We start from the raw sequence: 22,356 nt of genomic DNA, 5'->3' as shown, positions 1-22,356 counted from the left end.
TAATTTTTTGGCTGATATCAATGAATGGTCGTCTAAATTTATTTTAGACGATATTTCTGCAATTAAAGCTAATTCCTTTGTTACTTCTTCTGCAGGTACTGATGGGTTGACGGACCCAGGAGGTGGGTATCATATGTTGACTTTGGAGACTGGAACGGTGTGGATTGATGACCTAGGCGGAGGAATGGACGCGGATAGGCTGTACAAGAAGAAAGCGCGCAAAAGGGCAAAAAGTGGAGGCTAATACACTGCGATAAGTTGTTGTTCTCCTGTTGCTCGGATGGTATGGAGGCCTAAAGTCAAGCTGATGGATGCTGAGGGAACTTCATTTAGTCAACAACCTTGTTGTGGGCCATTAATTTCTGTCGGTGGATGATAAGAAGAAGGTCGAGCTGGGACCTATTTGAAACTAGCGCTACCGGGAGGTAGCCCGGAATTTTAGAACTTTTTGTTTATTTTGAACACTTTATTTAGTTTTGTTGTGTACCTTAATAATTAGCCTATTCGGCTATAGACTGTGAACAATTTAGCCCTCTTTGCTTTGGCAGTCCTTTTGTGCGGTTGCTATTTGCGAATTTGCAGGTACTCTTGTATTCTGTTCTCAACTTAGCTGCTCTGAAGCCGCTAGCTGTTACCTCCCATGATGCTGGCTGGTTTGCGGAGGTCCCTACTTCGCGTATTCTTGTATGTTTTTCCGCGCTTCACTCTCTTCTTTTCTAGTTTGCATTTCCTTTCCTTATTTTTGGGTACAATGAGGGCATTGTACGGTTTGGTTTGGGGAGGTTATGCATCCATATATGTGTCTGCATGTTATTTTTATTGCATTTCTGTTATCGCGTTTAATTTCTGTATGCATTGCTTGTTTATTTCCATAAAAATCAAAATCCCATAAATTTTTATTGCATTTCTGTTATCACGTTTAATTTCTATATGCATTGCTTGTTTATTTCCATAAAAATCAAAATCCCATAAAAATTTAAAAAATTCAAAAAATAAAAAAAATATTCACGTTTCATTTTGCATATAGGTTGAATCGGAACGGTAGATTTCCGTGATGAAATTGCACTTTAACTTGTCATTTTTACTTGAGCCTTGCACTTTTATTGACAGTTATTAGCTGAGTCTTACGCATATCTACGAGTTTTTGTTCAAATTTAGCTGACTGTGTAGACTTGACCTAATAAATTGGCAACCTACTTTACAATTTCTGAGATTTAGAGCCATATAACTGGTGACATTCATGACTAGTTTACATAAGAATTGAGAGTAGTACTCCTTGCATAACATGTCCATTACTTTTGCACATTTATGACATTCGATTTCTTGTCAATTGCATACATTCGGGTTTGTGGTCGGTGTCACATGCAGGGAGGTGCTTGCAAATTTCCCTTTTCTTACATTTTTCACCCATTTAGCTCCACTTAAGCCAAATTTAGCCTTTTGACCCATTAGCTACATCCAAAACTAAGCCTGCTTAGTCAAGCTAGTTTAGTATGTCTTTTGTGGTATGTTTTCCCGTCTGCAAAGCTGGCTCGTGTATATTGATTGGAGATTGTGGAAATAAAAGAAGGGAGGATGAAAAAAAAAAGAAATTGAAAAAAGGAAAAGAAAAACGTGAAAAGAAAAGAAAAAAAAATAAAAAAAAATAAAAAGTGAATCATACGTGAAATCAGAAGAGAGAAGAAAAACAAAAAGAAGAAAAAATCAGAAATTTTGAGTTTGGTTGAATAAAAGAGGATGTATACGCTTATTTTTATCTTGTGACGGTCTCACTCCTCCGTTTTATTCCTATATTTTTGAGGAGATAGTGTATAGGATAGTGAGATGTGTGCCAATGAAGGGTACTTGAGTTTTTTTTAGACAGCTGATTTTTCGATGGTCTTTATATGGTCTTGTTTAGGAGCTAGCTTGACGCTTTACCTCCACATTTCCATAATCTATTTCGCCTTTTCTCACCTGTAGCCTCAGTTTCCCATACTTTTTGTAAGCCCTCAGCTGTGACGAACATTGTTGGTTGGAATGTATGTATAGTACTTGACTCGTCTATCATTTTTGTTGCATGCATGTTTTGTAGGTCGCAATTTAGGTGAGTGGCTGTATTCTCTTTCTCTCTTACACATATTTATTCACCCTTTGCTTCATGAGAGAAGAGTGACCCGTGAGAGTCCGATTTTGTCGGTCTTGCAAGGTTGATAGGTCAGCTTTACTTATGGACATCTTATAATTCGTTTGTGTGTTGACCGTTGCAGCTGTAACTGTTGATTACTGTTGAATTAACTTGGTTCAGGTAGACAAGTTATAGCTAGCTCTGAGTTTTCATATCCGTTCCATTAGTTTGCATTTAATTTGCTTGGGGACAAGCAAAGGTTTGGTTTGGGAAGATTTGATGCGTACATTTTATATAAGTATTTTGTACTTTATTTGCACGCATTTCAATGCATTTTGTGTAGTGTTCAGCGACAAATGTCCCCTGAATTGTCTACTTTGGTTTCTCTTGTATTATTTACAGGTATGAACCGGAAAAGAGCATAACTGAGCCTAAAACATGTCCTTATTCATGCATTAGGATATGAGTTCAGTCGGAACCTTAAGACTACTATTTTGAGATGCGCAAAAAAAAGTAAGTTAGCTAGGCGAGCAAAGGAAGAACTTCAAATTGCTAGTGCCTACTTTGAAGAGCTATATCTCCAGGAGTTCTACAACTGATTTTCAGGTAATTCCAATTGGAGATGAAAGCTTGTCCTCTTAGCTTTCCAACGCCACCGGAATCACCCTGTTTTCTCAAATAACAAAGAAATGGCAGCCGTTTGAAGTTCAGTGCGCGAAGCAGGAATTGTGCGCTGGAAAGTGCTCGATCGAGTACAATTTTACTCGATCGACTCCTTTTTCTACTTGATCGAGTAGTTTTATTTTAGGGGTTACTCGATCGAGTAGATTTTCTACTCGATCGAGTGGTTTAAGCTTAATTTTACTCGATCGAGTGATATAAAGTTACTCGATCGAGTGGTTTTGATGTTACGCGGGATTAATTAACCCGTGTTGGGCTTAATTTCGTGATAGACTTTTGTTTTCCTATTTAAGCTTTCATAATTAGGTTAATAAGGGGTTCGACTCTTCTTAGAACGCAGCTCTTACCCTCTTAGTCTATTCATAAAACTTTCGACTGTAACTTTACTCTTGGATCTCTTTTGCTTGGATTTCTGGTGGTTCTTTACTTCCGAATTGCTTGTGATTGTAATCTCCTTTCTCCTTTTTATCTTAAATCTTTATTTCCTTGCTTTAATCTTCGCTTTTTCATCTTAATTATTCTGCTCTAATCTCAATTTCTGCTTAATTTCTGTTATTTCATTATGTCTCCAGTTAGCATATTCATTTTTATTAATATTGACAACATTAGTAATATGAGTAGCTAAGCTCTTTTATTTTAGGACAAGGGAATCCATAGTAGGATTATGACGATGTAGCGAATAGGCTAGACAATTTATATGTGAGAATCTGTCCCAATGGCAATTTAACTGTATCACCAAATTAGTTGAATGCATGCTTCTAAATTATTTTAATTTGGTTAATTTCGTTCCTGGATCGGAAGATTGGAATGAATAGACCTGCTATGAACAGTAGACTACCATAACGAGGACGGAAGTTAAGTTAGTGGGAATCTAGGGTAGAAAGTGGACCGGAAGGACCTTTCCCTTCCCCTTCTCACAGTAGATTGTTTAGGCTATTTGCGACTGAGTCGATAAACTGCCATGGTGAACCTAAATCCTGACATGTTCTCTCTTATTTGATCACCTTTATTATATTTTCTTTCTTTTATTGCTTTTTCTTTACTGCTCTTCCCTTAAGCCTTCTTTAGTTTAGAAACCAAATATAAACCCCCCAATTGTGACATAGATAGACGGACTGCAGATAGATACCTTGCCTCCCTGTGGAGATCGACCCTACTTATCACTAGCTTCTGTTAGTATATTTAGGTTTATTTTTGGTGCAAAAATGACTGTATCAATTCTCTCTAATAGTTGTTGTGAAAACTTGAGAGAAAACTCACAAAATTTAAAATATTAATATACCATTACTAGAAGTAGTAACAAAATAATATTAAGTCATTTTCAGGATTCTTATACTAATTCTAGTACAAAATTAGTATAGGATTTAAGAGTGATTTCCATGGTACAATCCTTGAGGAGTAGATTCTAGTATTGAATCTAAGGGTATTCCTGGGCACTTGGATTTTTCTTAATGAAGACTAACTTGGTAGGAGACCAATTAGTATAAACCATTTCGGCCCTCAATGTAAGATTAGTCGATTTCTTCTTACTTTGTATCATTTTTGTTATGCATGCATAAGATCTAGATTAGTTTATGACTAAACTAATATTTACAGTTATTAGAAGTGTCTAATATGAGGTTAATGAATCTTACAGGTCATTGCTTTGTTACAGATATGGCTAGCTTGGGATTTGTATGTGCATTAAACTTAGCTCTGAGTTGTTTATTTCGTCATTTGTATGATTGCCTTTTGTATTGTGTGTTGCTTTGCTTGAGGACAAGCAAAGAGATGGTTTGGGGGAGATTGATGAGTCATAATTATATACATATTTATGGCTCCCCTTATTTGCCTTTGATATGGTTTTCGTGCTAGTTTACATCATTTACATGCCTTATACGTTAGAACGTTGATACTGCCGCTTTTTTATGTTTAATGCAGGAATGATGCATTTGAGGAGCAAAGGAATGAAATGGGCATCGCAGAGTAGGAATGAAGGAATACACGAAGCATGGCACGGGAATCCATGAGAATGAAGGAAGAGAAGTTAAGATGAAAACACGAAGAAAAGAGCAAGAAGTAAGTGATGCCTCGATCAAGTACATTGAGGTTCAATCGAGGAACCTCCATACTCGATCGAGTGAAGCCAGGATTGATCGAGGAACCAGTTTGTTAATTATAATATGCAATGTTGAGAGTTGGGGTATCTGAGAATTGGTGCCTCGATCGAGTGCACATAGGCTTGATCGAGGAACCACTACTTTCCAGTATTTTCCGCAAATTTCCTTAAGTCCGTTATGATTTACTATAAATATCTAAAACGTACCCTAAGTTTATTTACGATTGATTTTTCATAGGTTTAGTAAAATTCCTCTAAAAACTCTCTCAAATATTCTTAGTTTAGTTTATTTATTGTTCTTCCTTCCGGATCTAAACATTGCTACTTTACGGTATTGTTCTAATCTTTATTCATGAATTACTATTTCAATTACTTGTTCATCATTCATGCTTTTAATTATGCTTTCTTATATTGTTATTGTTGTTATTGTTATTAATATGAGTAGCTTAATCTATTATCTAGGGTGAAAGTGGATCTAGGTTGTTAGAAGAGGGGTTATTAATGAATTGATTGTTAAGTTGCTTTCTATTGTTGTTCAATTATTGTTCTACTTCTAATTAGTTGATTACTGATCAGAATTAATTAATTAGTCTTGCATAAACTAGAATTTTCACCGATCGGGTTAAGACTAGTATAGGCCATGATAATTAAATTAGACCGACTTAATAATAGCGATTGCATGTTAAATTAAATCGAAAAGACATATTAGAATCGACCGATCATATGACTTTCAACAATATAAATTGCTCAATCAATGAATTAAACCTTACCCTTGGATAACTGCCCAGTGAACCCGATCTCTAGACTCTTTAATATTATTGTTTACAACCTTTACTCTATTTGCTAATAGTTGTTAGAAAACATTCAAAACCCCCATAATTGTACCTTTAAGACAAACTTAAATATAAACAAACAAGAAAAATTAACTAGCCTCCTTGTGGATTCGACCCTAACTTACCGCTAGCTATTTTGTTTGTAATAGTTTAGGTTTACTTTGATATAGGTGATACGACTTTAGCTTTATCACGCGGTCCCATAAAAAATAGTCATCATCGGGACGCTGAACCCTTTTGGAAAAGCCACAGTATCTATGGCATCAGTAAAGGGTGAATAACCGTAGCTATCTGGTGTCGCCATCTCCATTGGTGGTGGCATTCCTGGGACCTTCTGAGAAGGTTGCGCAATTCCTGGTATTATTGCTCTATATAGGCTTCCCTTCCTGTTGATTGTCCGTGTGTCGGTGGTTTTCTGATTTTGAGTATCCATTAGATTCGGGCGTCCAATTGCCGGTGACGCGGGCAACAGCGGTGTTTCCGGTTCTGAACTGCTTACCAATGCATATTTTCGCCTATGTAAGATTGGCTCCACGGCCGACGGGGTCGCGGACCTCAATCTACCCTGTGGGTGCTGCTGTGCCCTAACACCTGTGCCAGAGAGATTGTCAGAATGTTAGAAATTATCTGGGGCAGAGTACCTGATATGGGCATTTGTTCTTGGCGCATTGACTCATCATCTGGTGTTAGTTCCCCCAATCCTGTCGGAATCAGGCCCCTCTTTTGTTGCGGTGTTGTTTCCATATCTAGCCGAGTTACTGATGTGACTCATATTTGCGCACATTTAGTCCCCTAATTGAACCCATTTTGCATACTAATATAACATTCCATAGCCATTTTATCTGTCAAAAGCTTTCTATTTTGCTTTCCTAGTGCATTTCGTATGTTTTGTAGGAAAGAATATAATTAGGCGGAAATTCCCGTCTTTCGTGCATACTTGGAAGCTTATTGATGATATTAGATGGACTAGTATGAAGAGGATGCAAGAACTAAAGACTAATTTCACAAGAATAAGAAGAAAGTGAAGAGAAGGATTCTGAAGCAGAATCCGAGGGTCCAAAGAGACAAGACTCCCGTCCAAGAAGCATAATCCGAGCGTCCAAGCCTCGAAGACGCTCGGATTCCCTTATAACAATCCGAGCGGATTTACCCAAAGACGCTTGGTCACCCCTGCAAGAATCCGAACGGATTCCCCTCCTGGACGAGCGGATCATGGCGTCTTCAGCTGAGATGCTCATCTCTCCGAAAAGACTAGCAATTCCCTGTATAGAACTCACAAATGTTAATTACTAATTTAGCCTTAGTTAACCTAATGAAGCTCTACTATATATACCCCATTTGTAAATAATCAAAGCATGAAGTTTTTAGAGTAGAGAGCCTCCACATTAGAAATTTCTCTTAGATTAGATTAGGAATAGATTAGAATAGATTACTCTTTAATCTTTCCACAAATTTCACATTAATCTCTCCTTAATTATTGTTCAAGTTTGTTACTTTTGGGTAATTGAAGATTATTGGGTTATTATTGAAGGATTGACAACCCTTCATCAATCAATCAAGTTTCTTCTACTATTCTTTGCATTATTATTTTGGAATCTCCATAGGTATAATTCTCTTAATCCTTGTTTTAATTATTGTTAATCTTTCCAACTTGTTCATCATGTTTTGCCTTGTTAATATGATTGACAACCTTGTTAGCATGTCAAACTTGATAATGAGTGAGTAGTCTCTTAGCTAGGATTAGTGGGTAAATAGGGAAACCAACATGGGGATTGATTCATGCTTAATCTAATATGTTTTCATAATTAAATTGCTTGCTTGTTGTGATGTCAACTTTATGCACATGTTATGTTTGATGAAATGCTAAGCCTATGAATCCTTGCATTTATAACCATCTCTTATCTATTCAACTTGACATTTAAGATATAAACCAACTCGAGTCTTGTTAGACCATGCATAGAAGTTGATTAGGAGGAAAGTAAGTCGATTTGTAGGTGTTGTACAATCTAATCGATTCGGCTCCGGGACCCAACTCTTCCTATGAACCGTAAGACATAAACCAACTCGGTTCCTTTACAACATTAATTGCTTGCAACTTTGAAAACATGTTTGTATGATCAAAACCATGAATCCCCTATGACCCCATGACATCCTAGTGGTTTTAGTCATTTGTTTACATTTCATAGTTCATTGTTTGCTTTAATTTATTGCTTTTATTAGTCTAGAACACAACTACAAACCCAAACAAATTGTGACACTAGCATAAATTGAGATAGATAGACTTAGAACCCAAAGCACACCATCCCATGGATCGACCTCGACGTACCGCTAACTAGTTGTTTGTTGAGTATTATAAATGTGTTTTGATTGGGTGTACAACGACACGCCCACGTCAAAAATGGCGCCGTTGCCGGGGATGGTGCTATGTGATTAAGTTCTTACTTGTTTGTCTATTTTGATTTTGCTTTCACCTTAAGGAACTTGTTCCCCAAGGATTGTTCTTACCGTTTTTTTGTAGTTTCCATGCTTGTAGTTGTTTCCTTGTCTTAGCTATTATGGCTCAAGACTTGACATATGGAGTATGTGGTGGATCTTTTGAGTATGACTATGGGTATGAGGAGTTTGAGGAGAAATTCAACACAAACCTACCTTACTATTTGTACAATGAAAATCCTAACCACTACCCCCCATTTTCCCACCAAAATCACCACATCCAATATCCACAACAACCACCCACCCAATACCCACTTCACAATGAATTTCAATTGCCACAATACAACCACTTTCACACCCACCCACAACTAGAAGATGAACCCATTCAAAATGTGATTCTCCAAATGATGGGAGATCAACAAAACTTCTTCAAATAAATGCTAGAGGAAAGCCAAGAGAGGGACAATGTTCTTCAAGGCATTGTTGCCTAAGGTGAGGAATTGGAGATTCAAATTGCCCAAATGAAAGAATCCCAAGCAATCACTCCCCACCATTCTTTGGACATTGATCATGAATGTGAATTTGAAGTAGTAACTTTTGACATGGAAAATGAAGAATGGGAAGAGCCAATATCCTTGAGCTCTTGTGAATATGAAAGTGTGATGTTCGACGAAGAAGATATGAGGTTAAGTAAGCCAAATACTCTTAACCTTTGTGAGTATGAGGGTGTGTCTTTTGATGTTAACATTGAGATGTTGGAGGAAGAATTAATGAAGGAGAATGAAGCCCCCATTCATGATTCATATAAAGATAGTAATGATGATAAAACCATAGAAAGGGCCTATGAAGAATACGTGCCTTACAAGGACCGAGAGGGATGGACTTGTAATATCACCTTGCTTGAGGAACCTATCCTTCAGACATTTGAGATATCCTATCATGAAGATGAATGTCCTTTCCCCATCTCCCATGAAGACTACTTGACACCTACCATGGAGCCAATGATTGTTGAAGAGGATATGGTGGACCTTCTTCAAAAGGTCAAAGCATCATACAAAAGCTACTTGGTGGAAAAGCTCAAAGAGAAACTTGCACGTGAAGCTACTTGTGGAAATTTGGCACCCACAATGACAACTTCTAAGGAAATCGATCATCAAAGCCATGACAATTCTTTTTCCCCCTTGGAGGGAATGAATAATCAAAATGCTATCATCATCACCAAAATTGAAGAAGTTGGTGAGTGGAAGTCTACGGATAAAAATGAACCATACTTCGTACCCAGTGTTGACGAGAACCATGGGCTTATTTATTGGAAGCATTGGGAAAGCTCTAGTACCGAGGACAAGGTGAAAGAAAGAACATATGACAAACTTCCTTGGCCAAATTTCACGTTCAAATGGAGCAACCCATACTTGTGCTTATTTGGAGCTTGTTCACAAGCTTTCGATCTTCTATTGAGAGCCTTGAGCTCTATGGACAAGAATTTCTACAATTTGAACTAGTTTGGTGGAGTTCTATCTCAAACCACCATTTGTAAGATATTTCTTGGAATTCTACTTTGTATAATATTGTACATTTTTGCATTTTTATTTAATTTCTTGCATGAGAGTAGTGAGAGAGAGTTTTCTTACATTTTTATTGAGCAAAATTTCAGAAAAAGATAAGTAGGAGCAAAAAAATTGGTGTAAGGGTATGATTTTACAAAGAAAAGAAAGAAAAGGAAGAAAAACAACGAAAAGACGCTCGTCCCGAGGGCTGGACGCTCGTCCAAGGCCTTCATCAGGGTACTGTTCAGCGCTGTCACAGAATCCGAGCGGATTTGGCAAAAGACGCTCGTCCATAGGGAAGACGCTCGGATTGCATTTTGGACGCTCGTCCTGAAAGGCACCTGAAGAAAAGTTTTGGAACTGTATCAAAATCCGAGCGGATTTTCGAGAAGCCGCTTGTCCAATGTCAGACGCTCGTCTAAGACAGAAGATGCTCGTCTTCCGCCTACTTCAGAAAATGCAAAGTTCCTGTCACGAAATCCGAGCAGATTTTCTGTAAGACGCTCGGATTCTGCAGAGGCAAGACGCTCGTCCTGCAAGGAAGACCCTCGGATTCTGGCATTTTTCTCGAACTATCCGCCCAGGCCCCACCCGTGTCCGCTCGTCTTCCCCCTTTTTCTATGAAAACACCCCCTTTCTCGCTCATTTCCTCACCCTATCTAACCCTAAATCACTCATCTTCATCCCAAAAAACACTCCCCTCACAATAAAAGCCAACAAAAACCTCAATCTCCCAATTCAAGATGATGAATCTCAAGGGCAAGGCTAAAAACTTGTTGAATCCGCCACTAGGAAACGCAAGGGTTCATCCTCTTCATCCCCACAAGAAATGATGCCACCAAAGAACTTTTGCCCCATCATGAGAGGAGGGATAGAGCAACTTGAGTACTTCCCGGAGGTACTCTTCACCTCCGATGCCCACCGTAAGAAGTTCGTCCAGTTGCTAGGTAAGAACTATGAACCCACTCAGTTTATCGATACTAGGCTGTTAGAAACCCTTGGGATAAGGTACCACACCGAGATGTTCTTTGATGGCTTAGGAATTGGAAAATTATTCCATGCCCATGAGGAGACGTACCTTAGTCACACCCTGGAATTTTTGAGTAGCCTCCGTATTGTCATGAACACTCGAACCAATGTGATCATGGAGTTTAGGTTGTGGAACCTAGACCATAGCCTTACACTTGATCAATTTGCTCACATTTTCGGTCTTGTTGTACCAACCGACTATACCGATAAACCCACCGATTTCGATGTGGACCTACTTTGGAAGGCTATTTCCGGGAGGGATTTTATCCACCAAAAACAGTGCTATACCTTCGCTATCCAACACCCGGTGATTCGGATCACCGAACGTTTTGTAGCCGGCACCATCAATGGGAGGTATAAACAAGATAGGTGCACTCTCATTGATTTAACATTCCTTGAGTCCTATCTAAATGTTCATGGGACTTATGATCCTCTTTAGGGGAGTACTTTGATTGATGAGGACGCCGTCTTCAACCACCACCGGTAGAGTGCCTACACTCAAGACGGGAGTGTAGAATGGTTCACAAAAGGGTGCACCTCCATTATTCTTTCGGGGTGGAATATACCGGGCACCGACCCAAGATTGAGCCCGTATTTGCCTACGCCGAGCTACCTTCTCGATATCCAAATCATCGGCAATCCCCCTCAAAGGGAAGAAGCACCCCGCCAACCGCAAATACCTCGTGGGATACCGGCAAGACCTATTCCGCACCTTCCTATGTGCCTATCCCACCATACCCTACTCCTTATACACAATTCCGACCGGAAATCCCCAATACCCCGGGCATTAATGACTTGATGAACCTTATGAATAGAGTTGACCTCGGGGTACATGAAGGGAGGGTCGACAACTACTTGGCCCTTTATCCCCAGTACTATCAAATGGCACAACAACGGTATATTGACCCTAATGGCCTTCGGCCCTCTTGGGCCTAACTACACCTCTTGTTCCCTAATCAAGGGGACCAAGCCTGGAATCTGGGTGGCCAAGGTGGAGGACATTCTAGCCAAGGAGGAGGGTATGACCAAGGAGGAAGTTCTCAACGGTATGGCTATCCTCAAAATGATGATGACGAGTGAAAGATGCCTACCTCATCACCTCCATTTGTATGATACTTTTCTCTCCCTCTCTCTTTTGTATATAAATTGCATTTAGTTTAGCTTTCACTTGCATTTGTATTATAATTTCATATTGCATTTATTAGTTCATGTAGTATAGTTGCATTGTAATATATCTCACACGATTCAAGTAGTTAGTTCCATATAGACTAGAATTCATGCATAGTCACTAATGACCAATCCTATTATTTTCTACACTAGAAATAGTGTTTAAATCGGTTTGGGGAGGTTTGATCATACGTGACTTAAGCATTAAGCATGCATCATATAAGCTAGTTTAGATTGCATTCATTTGTTATATATGTCATATAGAATTGCATTTAGTTAGAGCATGCATTCATTCATATCATATTGCATTTGTACTTCAATTTCCATAAAATCAAAAAAAAAAAATCCAAAAACATGTATTTCTTTTTTATTCCTACCCCTACATGTACATTGAGGACAAGGTCCAAAATAAAGTGGGGGATGGTAATTTATATTCCAAAAATGATAAAAATTGAAAAATTTCGAAAAATCACAAAAATATGTCTTTTAATTTCATAAAACAAAAACCCATAAAAATTTGAAAATTTCAAAAACCAAAAACATGTTCTTTAATTTAGTAGTGTAGAATTGTATATACTTGTGCTTTTGTTCTCTTCTCACATAGGTACAACACTACATTTGAGGCATTAGCAAGGGAAAATGAAGACCGCTTGGTATGATCGTTCTAATCTCTATTTCCCTTCCATTTCTTTTTCATTGTTCATATGAGGAGGATGGGCTTACATGTCAAGGAAGATGTGGTGTATTTTGTTGTTGCGGTTTGTGTATCTATGTGTTGTTAGGAGTTTCATTTAGATTATTTGGCATACTAGTTGGTAGAATCATATGCATTAGGTTGTATATATGTTAGTTGCATCATGGCATGTAGTTTGCATGTTAGAAAAATTTTGTGAAACCGTCTACTTGGGAAGCTTGACAAGTGTATATAAGGCCCTTGTAGATACTTTTTCTTCTTAAGACTTTGCTTGTTATAATACTTGTAAAACACCCTAGGATATGTCATGCTGGTATCCTTTGACCCATGGATTAAGGCCTAGTCTAGAGTACCTTGTGGTGTGATAACTCCTTGGCTACCGTTTATTCCAAGGTGACCCTTGAAACCATGCAACCATCATTCATCCATATTCTACCATACATTTTGTCATCAAAGAGAGTGGGCACAAAAATTGTTCAAATTTGAGAAATGAAATGAAATGTCAACAAGTTTGCAAATTGCATCAAAAGAAAAGAGGAGTAAAAAAAATGAAAAAAAAAAAACCTCCTATGCTTCAAATATAAGGCACCCTCGTTACTAATTGGGGTGACTTTGAAAATGTTCAAAAGAAAATGCAAAAAGTTAAAAATTGTCAAGTATTGAAATGACAAACATCAAAGAAATGGCAAGAAATTGTTCTCAAATGTTATATGCCACAAGAAATTGGGGGGGGGGAAACAACAACAAAAGCAAACTCCCAAATGAAACTCAAATCCTATTGATCCCTTTATCCATCGTATCCATTTTTGTGCATGGTAGAGAGGGGACGACCCTTCTTCTTGTCTAGGCAAGAAGGGGAATTCCGCGATCCTCCAATGTTTCTAACACCATAGGGAGTCTATTCTTGACAAAAGCATTTAACGATTGAGGACAAAGGTACCCTAGCTTGACACAACTTGGAGGTGATTTATTGGTATCCTTCTAGGCTTAGTAGTTTGAATAAATTGTATCTATGAAGGAGTGTGTACCCTTGAATTGCTACCCCTTTAGATAATTTCCGCCACTTAGATGAGGAAAGTGGCTATTCTTTTGTAGATGCATCCATTACTTGATTTTGTGTGCTTTAATGATTGGATGTGTCGCCATTTTGGCAAGACCCACCTTGCCTTGCAAGAAGGCATCCTACCTCATGGTTGTCTTGTTGTGAGTTGAAGGGTGGAGTAAGACCCGCTAATTGTCTCATATCGGCTATATTAGTAGGTTAGTTTAAATAAAGTTCTAGTTTTAGTCACCTCTTTACTCGGGACGAGTAAAGGTTCGGTTTGGGGATATTTGATGTCTCATATTTGCGCACATTTAGTCCCCTAATTGAACCCATTTTGCATACTAATATAACATTCCATAGCCATTTTATCCGTCAAAAGCTTTCTATTTTGCTTTCCTAGTGCATTTCATATGTTTTGTAGGAAAGAAGATAATTAGGCGGAAATTCCCGTTATTCGTGCATACTTGGAAGCTTATTGATGATATTAGATGGACTAGTATGAAGAGGAGGCAAGAACTAAAGACTAATTTCACAAGAATAAGAAGAAAGTGAAGAGAAGGATTCTGAAGCAGAATCTGAGCGTCCAAACAGACAAGACGCCTGTCCAAGAAGCATAATCCGAGCGTCCAAGCCTCGAAGACGCTCGGATTCCCTTATAACAATCCGAGCAGATTTACCCAAAGACGCTCGGCCACCCCTGCAAGAATCCGAGCGGATTCCCCTCCTGGACGAGCGGATCGTGGCGTCTTCAGCTGAGATGCTCATCTCTCCGAAAAGACTAGCAATTCCCTGTTTAGAACTCACAAATGTTAATTACTAATTTAGCCTTAGTTAACCTAATGAAGTTCTACTATATATACCCCACTTGTAAATAATCAAAGCATGAAGTTTTTAGAGTAGAGAGCCTCCACATTAGAAATTCCTCTTAGATTAGATTAGGAATAGATTAGAATAGATTACTCTTTAATCTTTCCACAAATTTCACATTAATCACACCTTAATTATTGTTCAAGTTTGTTACTTTTGGGTAATTGAAGATTATTAGGTTATTATTGGAGGATTGACAACCCTTCATCAATCAATCAAGTTCCTTCTATTATTCTTTGCATTATTATTTTGGAATCTCCATCGGTATAATTCTCGTAATCCTTGTTTTAATTATTGTTAATCTTTCCTACTTGTTCATCATGTTTTGCCTTGTTAATATGATTGACAACCTTGTTAGCATGTCAAACTTGATAAGGAGTGAGTAGTCTCTTAGCTAGGATTAGTGGGTAATTAGGGAAACCAACATGAGGATTGATTCATGCTTAATCTAATATGTTTTCATAATCAAATTGCTTGCTTGTTGTGATGTTAACTTTATGCACATGCTATGTTTGATGAAATGCTAAGCCTATGAATCCTTGCATTTATAACCATCTCTTATCTATTCAACTTGACTTGTAAGATATAAACCAACTCGAGTCTTATTAGACCATGCATAGAAGTTGATTAGGAGGAAAGTAAGTCGATTTGTAGGTGTTGTACAATCTAATCGATTCGGCTCCGGGACCCAACTCTTCCTATGAACCGTAAGACATAAACCAACTCGGTTCCTTTACAACATTAATTGCTTGCAACTTTGTAAACATGTTTGTATGATCAAAACCATGAATCCCCTATGACCCCATGACATCCTAGTGCTTTTAGTCATTTGTTTACATTTCTTAGTTCATTGTTTGCTTTACTTTATTTCTTGTATTAGTCTAGAACACAACTACAAACCCAAACAAATTGTGACACTAGCATAAATTGAGATAGATAGACTTAGAACCCAAAGCACGCCATCCCATGGATCGACCTCGACTTACCGCTAACTAGTTGTTTGTTGAGTATTATAAATGTGTTTTGATTGGGTGTACAACGACATGCACACGTCAGTTACCATATCTTTTGGTAGCAGGCGAGTCTGCCTCCTATCACTATCTCCTGCTGGAGCTCCTCTGAATCTGGCGCCTTGTGTCCAAGCTGCGGGACTAGCAGCTTGCTGCCTCAGCTCATCAATCTGAGCTCGGAGGAGGTTGTTATTCGCTTCCATCTGAGATCTCATACTTCTATTCTCACTTTGCATTGTCCTGATGGTTCTTGCCAAGGTGTATAATCTGCTTATCATGATACTAGTGGCACTCGGTGGGGCCACATCTCGATGCCTGGGTTACCCCCCTTTCTCTAGTTGTCCCATCTTTTGCTTACCCTGACTGATACCTGGATCTTTGGCTTGTGCCCTTCCCGTATGTGGTTGATTCGCCGCTACCTGGGAACTATCGCTCTGCTTAATAAGTGGTACTAAAACTGTTCCCTACGTAGGTACAGCGTTCGGTGGCTGTGTTGGTCTTGCAGGTACTGTTGCCGTGGGTTGAGGCTGTGCTCGTGTTGTAGGTACGCCGTCTGTTCTTCCCGGATTTGCTTCTAAGTGCCATGACATGCTGCTGTTCATCGTATATTGATTAATGGAGATGACCACTATGCCCCACGGTGGGCGCCAAACTGTTTTGGTAAATTTTTACCAAATAGGGTTAAAGTGGTCTTAGTGCCTAATCAATATTACGATTTATGTGTGACGATATTCTGTATGCTGTAATAAGTTGTATGTAAGTGCAAATAAAGAACACAAGGAATTTTGGTTACGCGGAAAACCCAATATGGGAAACAACCGCGGGGGAAGACGAAATCCCACCAAGATTTTCACTATAATTTGACCGGAGAATACAACGAAGAATGAGGTTAAAGACAATGATACTTTTTATGCTAGGGTTTCTCGAGTGTATTTTTCATGATATTTTGGCCTTTCGTTTATGCCCCTTATATAGGGAAGCTCTTGCATCTAAGGTTCTTTACTTGCTCCCTAAGTCTTCGGAATTTGGAAACTACTTGGACTTTCCTTATTCAGAGTTTGGTAATAATTTGGACTTCCTTATTTCACCCGTAGTCCTGCCTGTATCCCACTCCAAGCCGAATTCTTCTTCACCTGCTGTCCTACCCAGGATTATGCTGCTTCCAGGCTTGCCGCCCCGGCTCGGTCCATATCCAGAATTTGGGCCTAACACTAAGGACTACTTAACTATTAAGCAATTATTAGACCATTTTATCAATATGAAATGTGTCTAATAAAACCGCATTAGCTAATTTTACAACCTCTTGTGAATTTAAATAGCTAATTACCTCCGCCTCATAATATACACACATACCGTAGTAATACCGTAGTAATTTAGTTAATTAACTATTAACTACTAAATCTCCGCCTAATTTTTTTTATTAATCATCATAGAATTAAATAATATATTCCCTTGGCCCGATTTCGTAACTTGTCATCAAATAATACATTCACTTGACTAATTAAAATTGAATTAATACAAGGAATTAATTAAATTGTATCTCATACAAATAATTAGATTTTTCATTTGGGCGTCATGCTATAGGTGTGACCTAAAGTGATCAGTTGATCACCGCCGTCACATGACAGTAACGTCAAACTCTAGTCAGCCGAGCGTTACCGATAAACGTTGATCAACTGACAAATATATAAAATAAATCCCAAATATTTCTTTTACGAGATTTAAAATGTAGACGCACTTTTGTGGAGGACACTCACTCCAACAATCTCGCACTTGCCTAACACAAGTGTGCGTTACCAATTCTCTTGTCCAATAATATTTCCCACTCAATGCAAGATGTCTTTTAGGCCGTTCTTGCACGTGAACATATCTTAAAGTGGTTTCCTCGATCAGGAGAATGACTGTCTGACCGGATAAACTACTATAGATCTCATCCGAGCGTGGCCACGCATTTCCAGTCACCTCTCCTCGAGTGGCCTTGATAGAAAAAATTACATGGGTGGATAATCATATTGACCTATTTTCTTCGTTCGATACAGATCACAATGACCCAGTAGATGCCAATTAGCCTCCTTTTACGGCGCGACCTACAGCAAACACCTAAGCCACCGGAAAACTGTACCAACTTAGATAAATAGTCGCAAGTCTTCTAGCCATAGATTAGAATTAGAACCAGTAATAGCCGCCTTGTAGGTTACAGATTCAACACTTTCTAAAAGCAACACCTCATAATCACCATCCTCCTCGATAACTCCCAGATATCTTTCACGCTGGCGACATACCCTACCTGACCTCTTAGGTTCAGAAGGAACAATAACTGAGCCACACGAAGAAGGAACATCTTCCTGGGTCGTATCCTCAGTTTGTGGCTCTTGAACTTCTTCAAGTTCAAATTTTCTTCCACTCTGTCTTCTAGAAATAAACTCCTTTTTCTAGAAAGGCAGGCTCACGAGCCACAAACACTTTATTCTCGTGACATTTGTAGAAGTAATAGCCATATGCTTCCTTGGGGTAACCTACAAAGATACATTTGTCAGAACGAGGTGCAAGCTTATCGTCAGACTTGTTCTTGACATAAGCATCACAACCCCATATTTTCATATATGATAAATTTGGGGCTTTTCCTTTCCATATCTCATATGGAGTTTTATAGACTTCTTTAGTTGGGCTTTGATTTAATGACCGTTGAGCAGATAAAATGGCATGTCCCCAAAATGAGTTCGGTAACTCAGTTTGATTCATCATTGAATGAACCATATCCAATAAAGTTTGATTTCTCCTTTCAGCTACACCATTCAATTGTGGTGTGCCAAGTGGAGTTAACTGAGATACAATACCACAGTTTTTAAGGTGAGATTCAAATTCATTATTCATGTATTCACCACCACGATCTGATCGTAACGTTTTGAATTTGTTATCTAATTGGTTTTCAACATCATTTTGAAATTCTTTAAATTTTTCAAAAGCTTCACGTTTATACTTCATTAAGTAAATGAAATCAAACCTACTTTGGTCATCGATAAAAGTGATGAAGTAATCAAAGTTTCCTCTTGCAGTGATTCTCATTGAACCGCATACATCTGAATGTATTAAACCCAACAACTCACCTGCTCGAGTTCCTTTTCCTGTAAATGGTGTATGAGTCATCTTGCCTAGAAGACAAAATTCGCATTTACCATATGATTCAAAATTAAATGGTTTGATTATACCAGTCGAAACTAGTCTTTTAATGCGATTTATTCTCGTTTATATGTCCTAGTCGACAATGCCATAGATAAGAAAGATCTTGATCACCTGTTTTAAGTCTTTTATTTTGGACATGATAAATATCGCTAAAAGTGTCGAGAATATATATACCATTAATGGAAAAAGCTTGGCCATAAAGCAAGTCATTAAGTGAAAATATACAACTTTTGTCCTTAATCACAGAACTAAAACCTTCTGTGCCTAACACAGATACCGATATAATACTTCTAGACAAATTTGGTACATAATAAAAATTATTAAGATACAATTGCAAACCCGAAGCAAGACTTGAATTAAAGACGGTTGAAAGCGAAAAGGAACAAAGTCGGAAAAATAAAGAGAAATATGTACAAAAGGAGAATTTCAGGGACTTGATATGGATAAATCGAGTCTCTAAAATCCGGGTTTGAATTTGTGAAGAAGACCCGCAAATATTAATTATAAGGGATTTAAACCGAAAAATGTTGAAAAAGATTTATAAAAACTAATTTGAAAATTATTAGGTGAAATAAGGGAAAGAACGAAGAAAGAAAAAAAAAAAGATGAAAGGAACAAAAACCTCAGGAAGAAGAAGAAGTGCAGCAACTGAAGGCAGCCTCTGGAAGAGGCGCAGCAGATGCTGCGGCATTTCCAGAAGGCGCATCAGTTGATGCGATTCTTCCCCAAGTCGTTTCTCTGCTGTTTCCGTCAAAGGGTTTTAGAAAGTGATTAAAAAAACGGTTTTTAGCATGCTTATGACATAAATTCTTACAAAACAAATACAGAAAATAAATACAAATTTAAGATGGGATTTTACACCCTCAAACTTACATGTTAGCGTCGCGAGATTTAACTAAATCAGTTTTTAGAGGTAACTCGACTCGGTCTATGCAAATATGAAAGTGCCCTTGAAAAAGGATTTTAAAAGATTGATTTATTGATTTTATGGTGGTCAAATTGGTCGGTCATGCAAACGTGACTGGTACTCAGAATGATCTGAGCTTACGTGGTCGATTGATCAAGCACGTAGGCGTCGAAAGGCAAGAACATGGTCTTAGAATGCAAAAGGAGAAGAGAAGGGCGGACACTCACGTGAAAAATATGTGAGGCGAAGGCCTCTATTTATACTAATCACACGAAGGATTATGGTAAGGGTAGAATTTGGAAAGGAATCGGACAGAAAGATCCGGAAACAACCAACTTAGGTTGAAACACGGAAACTTGGACGAGAAGAAAGCCTTGAGAAAAGGCGCATCAGGTGTTGCGTGTTGGAGTATGTGTCCTCAACAATAGTGCGATCACATCATTAATCGGTAATGATTGGTTGACTAGAGTTTGACATTACTGTCGTTTGACGTTGGTGATCAGTTGATCCCTTAAGGTCACACCTAAAGGACGATTCCCTTAATAGATGAATTAATTAATTGTATATTGATACAGATTAATTAATTCCTTAAAATTGAACAATTTACATATGTGAGTAAGAATATGTATCTTATTGTAATTCGATTAAATAAGATTCATTTTAGTAATTAAAATGTTATATTACTAAAATTTTGTTTATGAAACAATTAAATTAAGAATGATTAGTTAATTATAATTACAATGTGTTGTAGATTATATTAACATGACCCATTTTATATACTTGTGATTATGAATTACTAGTCAATTGTGATATATAATTAAATTAATATATGTAATGATATTTAATTGTTAAATATGCATTAATATTATTAACAACATGTTACATGTTACATGTCACACATTATATGACAAAATGACAATTGACAAAAATAAAATGGACTCCATATTATCTAAGGGGCACCGGTTTTTAGAGGGTATTAGGGTGAAATGGTTAAATTGTTTTTTAATTGTGGAAAACACAATGATTACTATTATAGCCTATACTACACCCTAATACATTTTGAGAAGAATAAATCTAAAAAGAAAAGAGCCATGCATTGGCTCCCTTGCCACTCCCCTTCCACTGGTTTTTCCTCCCCCCTACAAGAATAAGAATTGTTCTTATGCTTATATACATTCTTACATTTTTAGAAAATCCTTCTTACTTTATCTTATCTCTCTAGAATAAGTTTTAGAATAATATTGTTCAAAAATCTTATATTCATTTAAATTACTAAAAGGTAGTAATTAGAAATAATATTAAGATTATATTTTAAGGTCTCTAATAATTTATCTAGTTAATATATTATTAGAATTAAGGGGTAGTATTGGTGCCATCAAGCGGAGAATCTCTACTATTGGGATTTTGGAGGATCATCCATAAACTTGTAGCTCAAGAACAAGTGTGGGATGGAGTCCTCACTTATGCCCTAAACCAATTTTTACAAATGTAAGGAACATTATTCTTATTTTTCTATTTATTTTATGTTATGCATGCACTAGATCAACATCTAATTTTATTAGAAATTTAGATCAATAATTAAAGAGTTTAATTAGAGGGTTATTGAATCCTTTCAAGTGGTATCATGAGCATAGGTTGTTGCATGCATAATCGGTTTATTGTTTTTCCGAGTTAAATGTATAACATATAAAACTAGAGATTTTGTATTTATATTATACAGTGACAAAAAATTTTGCATGTTATATATTCTAGTCCTGGTTCATTCCGGATCCTTAACTCTATTTCGGTTTTTAAAAATCGTTTTAATCTTTTCTCTCGATTTAAATTTTAAGTTTTTATAAAAGAAAGACGGAATTTGATTTTAAAACCCCTAAGTTCACCTTGACTTTCCATTACATTTTCGTTCTCCCTTTTGCTTTTTATCTTCCCTTTTTTATTCGCATTTTGAGGCGTGCGTTCACCCATGGACGGTTCGAAAGGATGATTCATGTCAGCCGACCCCAAATCATTTTGGGATTAAGGCTCTGATGTTGTTGTTGTTGTTGTATATATTCTAGTCCTATAATAAATTTAGGTCATTTTGATGATTTATGGTATTTTTGGGCTCATTTTAATGATTTTTAGTGATTTAATTACATTTTTATGTATAAAATGGTATCTAAAATGCTAAAAAAAGTTAGACTTAGTTTCTGACCTTGAAATTTTATATGACCTCGCATGCATATTTTACTTATTGTATATAAAGTTTCGTATAAATTCGATTTATTTTGCATGTTATATTTTTTAGAGAAAATTGTTGATTACAGCCTTTTAAAAATCACTTTTTGAAAATTACAGCCTTATATAATTTTTTTTGAAAATTACATCCAAAATATTACTTTTCTTCTAAAATTGCACCAACTTGAGGTTTTCGGTGAATTTTGATGATGTTTTTATGATGTTTGGGGTGATTAATTGGTTTGTGTCAAGGAGAGGTAAGAAATCTGGGTAAGTAGGCTCTCAAATAATAAAGGATACATCATAAAAACATCAGCAAAAATCACCAAAAACCTCAAGTTGGTGCAATTTTAGAAGAAAAGTAATATTTTGGATGTAATTTTCAAAAAAAATTATATAAGGCTGTAATTTTCAAAAAGTGATTTTTAAAAGGCTGTAATCAACAATTTTCTCTATTTTTTATGAGATAAAAATGGAATAAATGGAGGTAAAACAGTTAAAATTAATTAAACTTCGAAACAGCCATGAAAAAATTATT

Source organism: Silene latifolia, chromosome 3, assembly GCF_048544455.1.
Source record: "Silene latifolia isolate original U9 population chromosome 3, ASM4854445v1, whole genome shotgun sequence".
In the NCBI taxonomy this organism is placed as follows: Eukaryota; Viridiplantae; Streptophyta; class Magnoliopsida; order Caryophyllales; family Caryophyllaceae; genus Silene; species Silene latifolia.
The sequence above is the reverse complement of the archived record's forward strand: the minus strand, read 5'-3'. Positions refer to the sequence as shown.